The following is a 12,005-nucleotide window of genomic DNA, read 5'->3' as shown; positions in this document are numbered from 1 at the left end:
CTTCCCTACGCCTGATTTGTAACCTACGCCTGATTTTCTAAGTGTAGGCAAGGTTTTTCTGAGCGTACAAAAATCTACACTTCCTCCATTCTAAGTTAGTTAGGAGTAAGATTTCACTGCCTAAACTTTCAAAACAAGCGTAAGTGGCCGGACACGCCCCCTTTTGGAAAAAAAATCTGTTCCAAAATGAAACTGTTCTAACTGATTAGAACTGGAGCAAACTAAATGCCGAGAATTGCAATTTAAAGATACTCCATTCTGAACCAGTTGCTCCAAAAAAATAGGAGCAACTTAGGCCGAAACTTGACCCCTAAAAGTGAGTTCTTAGGTGACTGAACAGTCCAATACGGGAATTACAGTCTCTGTCACAAGTGGGACAGACAGTTGTTAAAGGAAAGGGTGGGTGGGGAGTCTGGTTTGCCACACACTCCTTCCGCTGCCTGCGCTTGTTTTCTGCATTCTCTTGATGATGAGACTCGAGGTGCTCAGTACCCTCCCGGATGCTCTTCCTCCACTTAGGGCGGTCTTTGGCCAGGGACTCCCAGGTGTCAGTGGAGATGTTGCATTTTATCAACGAGGCTTTGAGGGTGTCTTTGAAACGGGCAGTGCCAAATACTGCATTTCTCACATGGTGTGCTGTGGCCTTCTAAAATGGCAGTGCGGTTCCCATTAAAGGGGAGGACGCACTGTCGCTGCCGTCATGTTTTTTTTTGTCGGCCGACTGCTATGTCGGACCAACAGTTATGCCCCCAGATTCGGCCGGGCCGCCAGGCTGCTGGCCCTGCCGGAAGCCTCCATTGTGGCCCAGTGGACCAATCTTTAAAAATCACGCAGGCTCTCCCCTTTAAGTGATGGGGAGAGCCGTGGTGACGCGGCACCATGATGACATCATCAGCACTATGCTGATGACTGACAGCGACGGCCACTCAGTCTCCCCCCCTCCCACCCCCCCCCCCAATCCCCCACTTTCCACCCATCTTGTGTGCTCACCGCCGTATATACGCCCCCATTAGATGAGTTGACGACACAAGTAGAAATAAATGGGTATGATCTTATAGCCCTTACAGAGACGTGGTTGCAAGATGACCAAATCTGGGAACTGAATATTTAGGGGTATTTGCAATTTTGGAAGGAAAAGCAGAAAGGAAAAGGAGGTTGGGTAGCTCTGTTAATAAAGGATGAGATCAGTGCAGTTGTGAGAAATGATATTGGCTCAGAGGATCAAGATGTAGAATCAGTTTGGATGGAGATAAGAAATAATAAGGGAAAGAAGTCACTGTTGGGAGTAGTATACAGGCCCCCTAACAGTAGCCACACTGTAGGACAGAGTATAAATCCAGAAATAATGGAGGCTCGTAAGAAAGGTACGATAATAATCATGGATGATTTTAATCTTCATATTGATTGGACAAATCAAATTGGCAAAGGTAGCCTTGAAGAAGAGTTCATAGAGTGTACCCTGGATGGTTTCCTTGAACAATACATTGTGGAACCAACCAGGGAGCAGGCCATTTTAGATCTGGCAATGTGTAATGAGACAAGATTAATTAATGATCTCATAGTAAAGGATCCTCTTGGGAAAAGTGATCATAGGATGGTATAATTTCAAATTCAGTTTGAGGGTGTGAAAGCTAGGACACAAACTAGTGTCCTGAACTTAAATAAAGGCAATTACAAAGGTATGAAGGCAGAGTTGGCTAAAGTGGACTAGCAAAATAAATTAAAGGGTAAGATGGTAGATGAGCAGTGGCAAACATTTAAGGAGATATTTCATAACTCTCAGCAAAGATATATTCCAGTGAGAAAGAAAGACTCTAAGAGAAGGATGAACCATCCGTGGCTAACTAAGGAAGTAAAGGATGGTATCAAATTGAAAACAAAGGCATGCAATGATGCGAAGAATAGTGGAAGAGCAGAGGATTGGAAATATTTTAGAAACCAACAAAGGACGACTAAAAAAGTGATAGAGAGAGAAGATAGTTTGAGACTAAACTAGCAAGAAATATAAAAGCAGACAGTAAGAGCTTCTACATGTATATAAAAAGGAAGAGAGTAGCTAAAGTAAACATTGGTTTCTTAGAGGATGAGACCGGGGAATTAATAATGGGAAACAGGGAAATGGCAGAGACTTTGAACAAATATTTTTTATCAGTCTTCACGGTAGAAGACATTATCAATTTTTGGGATGCTTTTAATCAAGGGGCTATTGTGGGGGTGGGGGGGCGCCGTGGGAACCTAAAATAATCACTGTCACTCGAGAAAAAGTACGAGGCAAACTAATGGGACTAAAAGTGGACAAGTCCCCTGGACCTGATGGCCTGCATCCTTGGGTCTTAAATGAAGTGGCTGCAGAGATAGTGGATGCATTGGTTGTAATCTACCAAAATTCCCTGGATTTTGGAGAGGTCCCAGTGGATTGGAAAACTGCAAATGTAACACCCCTATTTAAGAAAGGAGGGACATTTGGAAAGGCATGATTCAATCAAGCAGAGTCAGCGTGGTTTTATGAAAGGGAAATCATGTTTTGACAAATTTATTGGAGCTCTTTGAGGATGTAACGAGCAGGGTAGATAAGGGGGAACCAGTGGATGTGATGTATTTGGATTTCCAGAAGGCATTCGATAAGGTGCCACTTGAGAGGTTACTGCACAAGATAAAAGCTCACTGGGTTGGGGATAATATATTAGCATGGATAGAGGATTGGCTAACTAACAGAATACAAAAAGTTGGGATAAATGGGTAATTTTCCAGTTGGCAAACAGTGACTAGTGGGGTGCTGCAGGGATCAGTGCTGGGTCCTCAACTATTTACAATCTATAATCTGAGTGTAACTTAGCCAAGTTTGCTGATGGTACAAAGATGGGTGGGAAAGCAAATTGTGAGGAGGTCACAAAAAATCTGCAAAGTGATATAGACAGGCTAAGTGAGTGGGCAAAAAATTGGCAGATAGAGTATAATGTGGGAAAATGTGAGGTTATCCATTTTGGCAGAAATAATAGAAAAGCAAATTATAATTTAAATGGAGAAAAATTGCAAAGTGTTGAAGAATAAGGGGTCCTTGGCATGAAACACAAAAAGTTAGTGTGCAGGTACAGCAAGTCATCAGGAAGGCAAACGGAATGTTGACCTTTATTGCAAGGAGGATAGAGTATAAAAGCAAAGAAGTCCTGCTACAACGGTACAGGGTATTGGTGAGGCCACACCTGGAGTACTGCGTCCAGTTTTGATCTCCGCATTTAAGGAAGGATATACTTGCATTGGAGGCTGTTCAGAGAAGGTTCACTAGGTTGATTCCAGAGATGTGGGGGTTGACATGAGGATAGGTTGAGTAGGTTGGGCCTATATTCATTGGAGTTCAGAAGAATGAGAGATGATCTTAATGAAACTTATAAGATAATGAGGGGACGCGACAAGATGGATGCAGAGAGGATATTTCCACTCATAGTGGAAACTAAAACTAGGGGGCATAGTCTTAGAATAAGGGACCGCCCATTTAAAACTGAGATGAGGAGCGATTTCTTCTCTGAGGGTTGTAAATCTGTGGAATTCTCTGCCCCAGAAAGCAGTGGAGGCTGGGTCATTGAATATATTTAAGGCGGAGCTAGACAGATTTTAGCGATAAGGGTTATGGGGAGCGGCAGGGAAGAGGAGCTGAGTCCATGATCTGATCAGCAATGATCTTATTGAATGGTGGAGCAGGCTCAAGGGGCCAACTAGCCTACTCCTGCTCCTATTATGTTCTTGAGGGAGACAGAAAGCAGGAAACTATAGACCAGTTACCCTAACATCAGTCATTGGGAAAATGCGGAGTCCATTATTAAGGAAATAGTAGTAGATCATTTAGAAAATCACAATGCAGTCAAGAAGAGTCAGCATTGTTTTATGAAACGGAAATCATGTTTGACAAATTTGCTGGAGGTCTTTTGAGGATGTAATTAGCTGGCTTGATAAACGGGAACCAGTAGATGTTGTGTATTTGGATTTCGAGAAGACATTTGATAAGGTGCCACATAAAAGGTTACTGTACAAGATAAGAACTCACGGGATCGAAGGCAATATATTAGCATGGATAGAGGATTGGTTAACTAACAGAAAACAGAGTCAGGATAAATGGGTAATTTTCAGATTGGCAAACTAAGTAGTGGGGTGCCACAAGGATCAGTGCTGGGGCCTCAATGTTTACAATCTATATTAATGACTTGGATGAAGTGAATGAGTATAATATAGCCAAATTTACTGATGATACAAAGGGAAAGCAAGTTGTGAGGAAGACGCAAAGAATCTGCAATGGGGTATAGACAAGTTAAGTGAGTGGGCAAAAATTTGGCAGATGGAGTATAATGTGGGAAAATGTAAGGTTATCCACTTTGGAAAGAAAAATAAAAAAGCAAATTATTATTTAAATGGGGAGAGATTACAAAATGCTGCGCTACAGAGGGATCTGGGGGTCCTTGTACATGAAACGCAAAGTTAACATGCAGATACAGCAAGTAATCAGGAAAGCAAATGGAATGTTGGCCTTTATGGCAATGGGGGTGGAGTATAAAAGGACAGAAGTCCTGCTACAACTGTACAGGCATTGGTGAGGCCACACGGAGTACCTCGCATTGTATTGGTCTCCTTATTTAAAGAGGTTTATACTTGCATTGGAGGTAGTTCAGAGAAGGTTCATGAGGTTGATTTCTGAGGTGAAGGGGTTGTCAAAGGAAGAAAGGTTGAGAACATAAGAAATAGGAGCAGAAGTAGGTTGGGCCTATACTCATTGGAGTTTAGAAGACTGAGAGGTGATCTTAGTGAGATGTATAGGATTCTGAGAAGGCTTGACAGCGTAGATGCAGAGATGATGTTTCCTCTTGTGGGGAGTCTAGAACCAGGGGGCATAGTCTCAGAATAAGGGGTTGCCTATTTAAAATGGAAATGATGAGGAATTTCTTCTCTGAGGGGCGTGAACCTTTGACATTCTCTACCCCAGCCAGATAACTGTGGAGGCTGGATTATTGAATATATTTAAGTTGGAAATAGACAGATTTTTGAAAGATAAGGAAGTCGAGGGTTATGAGGAGAGGGCAGGGAAGTGAAGTTGAGGCTAGGATCGGATCAGCCATGATTTTATTGAATGGCGGACCAAGCTCTCGGGGCCTGATGGCCTACTTCTGCTCCTATTTCTTATGTTCTTATTATGACCGACTTATGGTCCGCCAAAAAAAAGGCGAAGAGCGGAATTTCGCTCAAGAGGCCACTGCATGCACTGTGGCAGTGAAAACACTAGAAATGGGGTACGGGGTCCTGTTTCCAGTGGTGGGCAATTTCGGCCCCAGGCAGTTATGCTAAACCTATATAAAACACTAGTTCGGCCCCTGCTGGAGTATTGAGTGCAATTCTGAACACCACAATTTAGGGAAGACATGAAGGCTTTGAAGAGGGTACAGAGAGATTTACTCGAATTGTTCCAGGGATCAGGGATTACTGTTATGTGGAGAGACTGGAGAAGCTGGACTTGTTTTCCTTAGAGCTGTGAAAGCCAATAAGAGATTTGATGGAGGTGTTTAAAATGATGGAGGGTTTAGATAGAGTAAATAAAGAGAAACTGTTTCCAATGGCCAAAAGGTCAATAACCAGAGGGTATTGATTTCAGGTAAAAGAACCAGAGGAAAAACTTTTTTGCACAATGAGTAGTTAGGATTTGTAATGCACTGCCTGATAGGGTGGTGGATACAGATTCAATTGTAGTTTTCAAAAGGGAATTGGACAAATGCTTGAAGGAAAAAATATTGCAGGGATATAGAGAAAGATCCGGGGAATGGGACTAACTAGATTGCTCTTCGAAAGAGCTGGCGCAGACTCAATGGGCCGAATGGCCTCCTTCTATGCTGCATTATTCTATGATTATATGAAAAGGTTATGGGAACGGGGCAAGCACTTGGCATTAGGACGACTGCTCATGTGGAGGATAAACACGAATACGGAATGGTTTAGCTGAATTGCTTGTTTCTGTGTTGTATTTTTATTTAATTCTATGTAACTACTTTTCTGGCTGTCTATTTCATAAATCCACTAATGTGTGGAGAAATAAAAACCGGATCTCGCCTTGCTTGAGGTTTGAGAATTTTGTAAGTTTTGTCCTCATGTTCTGTGCTTGTATGAGATAACTGTTGACCTCTATCTTGTATCTTTGATTATTCTAATGACCTGAATCATTGTTGCCTGAGTATTTTTTCATAAATTAAACCTAAATTGATAATGATAACTCTTCTCTGAACTGTTTCCATATGCTTTTTTTAAATCTTTGGGGCCGAAATTGGTGAAGGGCAAAGGGCTACTCAAAGGGCCGCCGAGATACCTGACTGTACTCTGGGAGGGGTTTTCGCCAAAACCTCTTTGAAAGGGCGGCTGGCGGCAAAAGAGGGACTTCCGTCGTCAATCTGGGTGGCAACAGGTGGGAGCTCTCATTCTTGGTGGCAAAGGCGCTTGCCAGCCAAGTGCCGCCGAGGATGGAGTCGGGCCCATGGAGAGTCGAAGAGCTGCAAATAAAAAGCATTTAAAAAAAAACATGGGAAGACCTTCAGGGGGCCCCGTTCTGGCGCCGACTCCCGCCCGCACCAATTAGGCATCTCGGTAGGCAGGAGTTGACTTACGCCACTCGGCCGTCCGCTGATGTCAGCAGGCGGTTCCCGGCGGTTCTCCCCTCCCGCCCGCTCCATGCCAAATCGAAACTTGCACTGGGCGTAACTTGAGGAGGAATGTTGGCGGCAGTAGGCGATAAGGCCATCAATTTCGGCCCCTTTATTTTCCAGAAAGGGCCTCAGTACTGATCTATACACTGCAATTATAACCCTTTGGACTGATGACAGCTGACCATTACGCCAAGGAGAGGGTTCTGATTAACTAATATCTTGTGCTGTGTAATAATCTACAATTATTCTGCTTTCTTGAGCCACCATGTTGAACCCGAGGTTAGCTGCTCGGAGACCAGGGCTATCTGCTCTACACCTGACTGAGAACTTCCCTCCCCATCCACACCACTCGTGGCCAGCAATCATATAATGGGAGCCATGCTGCCACGAGGAACCACATCAAGTAGACCATCGGGATGCTAAAGCAACGGTTCCACTGCCTTGACTGCTCTGGAGGAGTCCTCCAGTACACACTGGGTGTTCCACTTTGTGATGGTCTGCTGCATCCTCCACAATTTGGCTAGCATGAGGGTGCAGCCCTTGCCACCACGGGTTCCACAACCACGTCAGGGGGAGGGGGTAGGCAGCAGATCACCATTCCGAACATGCTGTCTGTGGGCACTTCATCAGAATACGGTTGCCCTGAATGAATTCCGTTGCTCGTCACTTTCCCATTTTAACATCCCTCTGTCACGGATCATCACAGCATCCTCTTGAGCACAAAGCTGAAATGAGAGCCACCACAAAACAAATATTCTGAACTTAATTGAAAAATTAAAAATGAACAACAGTGCTCCTCATCAGCACCCAAATCAGTCCTTCCAAATGCAAAAAGAAACTGTATACCAGGATGGTTAGATTCAGACTATAATGACATTTAAATGTAACTTCCCTCAATGGAAAAAGTATTTTTTTTATTTTGAAGTTTGCATTGAAGGAGTATTCATTCTTATAGGGATGAAAGAGGGGCAAAAACTTGAATGCACATCTGCTGTCTTACTGCAGGCATGAAGCAGATCATCCTTCTTCCACTTGTCTGTAAGAGAACTGAGGTGATTATATGGAATAAATTGTTTAAAAAATGATAGAAAGTTAGTCACTTGTACTGAAGTACAATTTGAATAAAGTGTGAGTAATCTTGAAAAGACTTGTTCAAACATTTGTATTTTAAATTGGGAAAATAGTAACCACCTTATGTTAAATTGTGTACAGGTGCAGCGTCCAAATTACGGAATGTTCCGGAACCCATACTCCGGACCACTCAGTGGCAGGGTCATCCGGAATCTATAAAATGTTCCGGAATCTAGACCCGCCGACCTCTGGCCTCGCCCCCCCCCGCTGCCATTACTTCGCTGACGCTCGCCTCGCCACGCTCACCGCTGCTGCCCTTACCTCGGGGCCTCCTCACCGCCCGCCCCTCCCCAACATCTCCTCTGTGACGGGGCCCGCTGGCCCGAACACCTCCTTGGTAGCGGGACCCCGCCCGAACACCCACCCGAACAGCTCCTCCACGGCAGGGACCTGCCCGAATAGCTCCACCTCGATGAACCCCCACCCGATCAGCTCCACCTTGACTGGGCCAGTGACCCGAATAGCTCCTTTGGTGGGTACCCCCTTTCTGACGTTCTGAAATCCGGAAATACCTGAACCTGGGCTCGGGTGTTTCCAGATTAGTGACGTCAGAAAGACCATCCAATGTCCGGAAAAACGGGGAATCCGGAACGGCCTCGGTCCCGAGTGTCCGGATTCTGGACGCTGCACCTATACAAATATACTGTCCTATTTTTTGAGTTAATGGTTTCTGTGTTACAATTCTAGTTTTTCCCTTGTGTATTGTGCAAACCATTTAATTTGATCTGCCCTTTTCAGTCACATTGATGTGGTGTTTTTAGAACTGGTTATTTTTTATGCATCGATGGGATTTTTATGATCTGCACTATTGATAAAAGTGGTGCTTTTCCTCCTCTTGTTCTTGGCAGGCATTTCAGAATGGCTGGTTGGACTGTTTCCTTCCTGTAACTGACAGCATTATTTGTACATTTCCAGGGAGGCCACTGATTAGTTTTGCTCCCACAGCTTGTTCCAGAATCAGTGTTTCTAACATGTTGCCAATTGTCCTTGGAAAAATCTGGCAATGATGTCAGATTGTGACCTAACTTATTTTTGTTGGCTTGGTGCTGGAACATAGCTTTAGTCTGGATGCTTCATGCGTTTATTCAGATCTTCCTCCAGGCTATACTGTGCTTTATCTGTTTCCTATGTTTTATCATCTTCACAGAGACTTCTAGAAAAGATAATGAAGTGCTTTAATAAAGATTAAATGAGAAAATAGCTATGGAATATAATTAACTTACGCTCATTGATTTTTGTCCCAGTTATAATTTTTACAATTGGCACACTGATAATGTACTGTTGGCTTGTTTTTTTTAACGTTTATTTATCAATTAGATTACTTTAGCGGGCAGAACAATTCTAATACTCTCTTTCCTTGTATGATACATTGTGCAAAGTCCTGTAAGGTATCAGATAAATACTAAAATAACCGTTGGGTGGAGTAGTTTCAAATAAAGGGGTACAGATGACATTGTAAATCATAAAGCATAACTCAATCACTTTTTTGAACACAACCCAAATTTGTGTTAACCTGTGACTGGCCTCATTGTATGTTCTTATAGAATATTTTTATACTTAAAAGCAGCTATAATGCCGTCAAGATATATAACCAAATAGAGTGTGTTATTGTGGTTGCAAGAATGTAATGGCAGTTATGATGAAAACCTAAGGTATGTTGCATTACAGGACAGATAGTCGGTATCTCTTTTCTTTACCAAGCTACATTTTTCACATGTATTTTCAAAGGTGCCAAATGCCCTTTGGCACTTGGTCCAAGTTGGCCATTAATCATATGAACACTGTTGGTGAAAGTTTCTAGTCATTTTGATTTTGGAGATGTCATTCACACCTGATCCTGCCCAAAGATGCCCACTTCTGCAAGGGACCACTGGATAGTAAACACGAGCAAAAATGCTGGCTGATTTTCCACTCCCTTAACTAGACATGCCTTTTTAAAGAACATAAGAATTAGGAGCAGGAGTAGGCCATTTGGCCCCTCGAGCCTACTCCACCATTCAATGAGATCATGGCTGATCTTCTACCTCAACTCCACTTTCTTGCACTATCCCTTTGATTCCCTCAATATCCAAAAATCATTCGATCTCTGTCTTGAATATACTCAAAGACTGAGCCTCCACAGCCCTCTGGGGTAGAGAATTCCAGAGATTCACTACCGTTTGAGTGAAGAAGTTTCTTCTCATCTCAGTCCTAAATGGCCGACCCCTTATTCTCAGACTCTTGGTTCTAGACTCCTCAGCCAGAGGAAAGATCCTCGCTGAATCTACTGTGACAAGCTCTGTAAGAATTTTGTATGTTTCAATGAGATTAGTTCTCATTCTTCTAAACTCTAGAGAATATAGGCCTAGTCTACTCAATCTCTCCTCATAGGACAATCCCCTCATCCCAGGAATTAGTCTGGTGAACCTTCGTTGCACTGACAAGTATATCTTTACTTTGGTAAGGAGACCAAAACTGCACACAATACTCCAGGTGTGGTCTCACCCTATATACTTGCAGTAAGATGTCTTTACTCTTGTACTCAAATCCTCTTGTAATAAAGGCCAACATACCATTTGCTTTCTTAATTGCTTGCTGTACCTGAATGTCAACTTTCAGTGATTCAAGTACAAGGACATCCAGGCCCCTCTGAACACCAACATTCCCAATCTCTCACCATTTAAAAAATACTCTGCTTTTCTATTTCTCCACATTATATTCCATTTGTCATGTTCTTGCCTACTCACTTAGCCTGTTGCTATCCCCTTATCTCTTTGCATCCTCTTCACAACTTACATTCCCAGCTAGCTTTGTATCATCAGCAAACTTGAATATATTACATTTGGTCCCCTCATCCAAATCATTGATATAGATTGTGACTAGCTGGGGCCTAAGCACCGATCCTTGCAGCATCCCACAAGTTACAGCGTGCCAACCTGAAAATGATCCATTTATTCCTACTCTCTGTTTTTCTGTCCGTTAATCAATCCTCAATCCATGCCAGTATATTATCCCCAATCCCATGAGCCCTAATTTTGTTCAATAGCCTCTTCATAGAATCATAGAATCATAGAAATTTTCAGCACGGTAGAAGGCCATTTCGGCCCATCGTGTCTGCGCCGGCCAACCAAGAGCTATCCAGCCTAATCCCACTTTCTAGCTCTTGGTCCGTAGCCCTGCAGGTTATGGCACTTAAAGTGCACATCCAAGTATTTTTTAAATGTGGTGAGGGTTTCTGCCTCAAGCACCCTTTCAGGCAGTGAGTTCCAGACTCCCAATACCCTCTGGGTGAAGAAATTTCCCCTCATACCTCCTCTAAACCTCTCCCCAATTACTTTAAATCTATGTCCCCTGGTTGTTGACCCCTCTGCTAAGGGAAACATATCCTTCCTATCACTATCTTGGCCGTTCATAATTTTATACACCTCAATCAGGTCACCCCTCAGTCTCCTCTGTTCCAAACAAAACAGACCCAGCATCTCCAATCGTTCCTCATAGCCAAAATTCTCCAGTCCAGGCAACATTCTTGTAAATCTCCTCTGTACCCTTTCCAGTGCAATCACATTTGTAATGTGGTGACCAGAACTGCACCACAGTACTCCAGCTGCAGCCTAACCAGTGTTTTATACAGTTCAAGCATAACCTCCTTGCTCTTGTATTCCATGCCTCGACTAATAAAAGCAAGTATTCCATGTGCCTTCTTAACCACCTTATCTACCTGGCCTACTACCTTTAGGAATCTGTGGACCTGCACTCTTTGTTCCTCTACACTTCTCAGTGTCCTACCATTTAATATGTATTCCCTTGCCTTGTTAGACCTCTCCAAATGCATTACCTCACACTTCTCTGAGTTAAATTCCATTTGCCACTATTCCGCCCACCTGACCAGTACATTGATATCTTCCTGCAATCCGCAGCTTTCTTCTTCATTATTAACCATGCAGCCTATTTTAGTGTCATCGGCAAACTTCTTAATCATACCTCCAACATTCAAGTCCAAGTTATTGATATATACCACAAAAAGCAAAGCACCCTGCACTGAGCCCTGCAGAACCCCACTGGATACAGCTTTCCAGTCACAAAAACACCCATCAACCCTTTGCTTCCTGCCTCTGAGCCAATTTTGGATCCAACTTGCCACTTTGCCCTGGATCCCATAGGCTTTTACTTTTGTGACCAGTCTGCCATGTGGGACCTTATCAAAAGCCTTGCTAAAATCCA

The 12,005-nt window shown here is 43.3% G+C and overlaps 1 protein-coding gene across 5 annotated transcripts in view; it reads left to right on the top strand.

Annotated features, from left to right (window-relative positions):
• LOC139263244 (RNA-binding protein Nova-1) overlaps positions 1 to 12,005 on the top strand; it is a 356,330-nt gene that overhangs the window by 52,412 nt on the left and 291,913 nt on the right. The window lies entirely within an intron of this gene.

The sequence above is a fragment of the Pristiophorus japonicus genome, chromosome 4, assembly GCF_044704955.1.
Source record: "Pristiophorus japonicus isolate sPriJap1 chromosome 4, sPriJap1.hap1, whole genome shotgun sequence".
Taxonomy (NCBI): Eukaryota; Metazoa; Chordata; class Chondrichthyes; family Pristiophoridae; genus Pristiophorus; species Pristiophorus japonicus.
The sequence above is the reverse complement of the archived record's forward strand: the minus strand, read 5'-3'. Positions and strand labels throughout refer to the sequence as shown.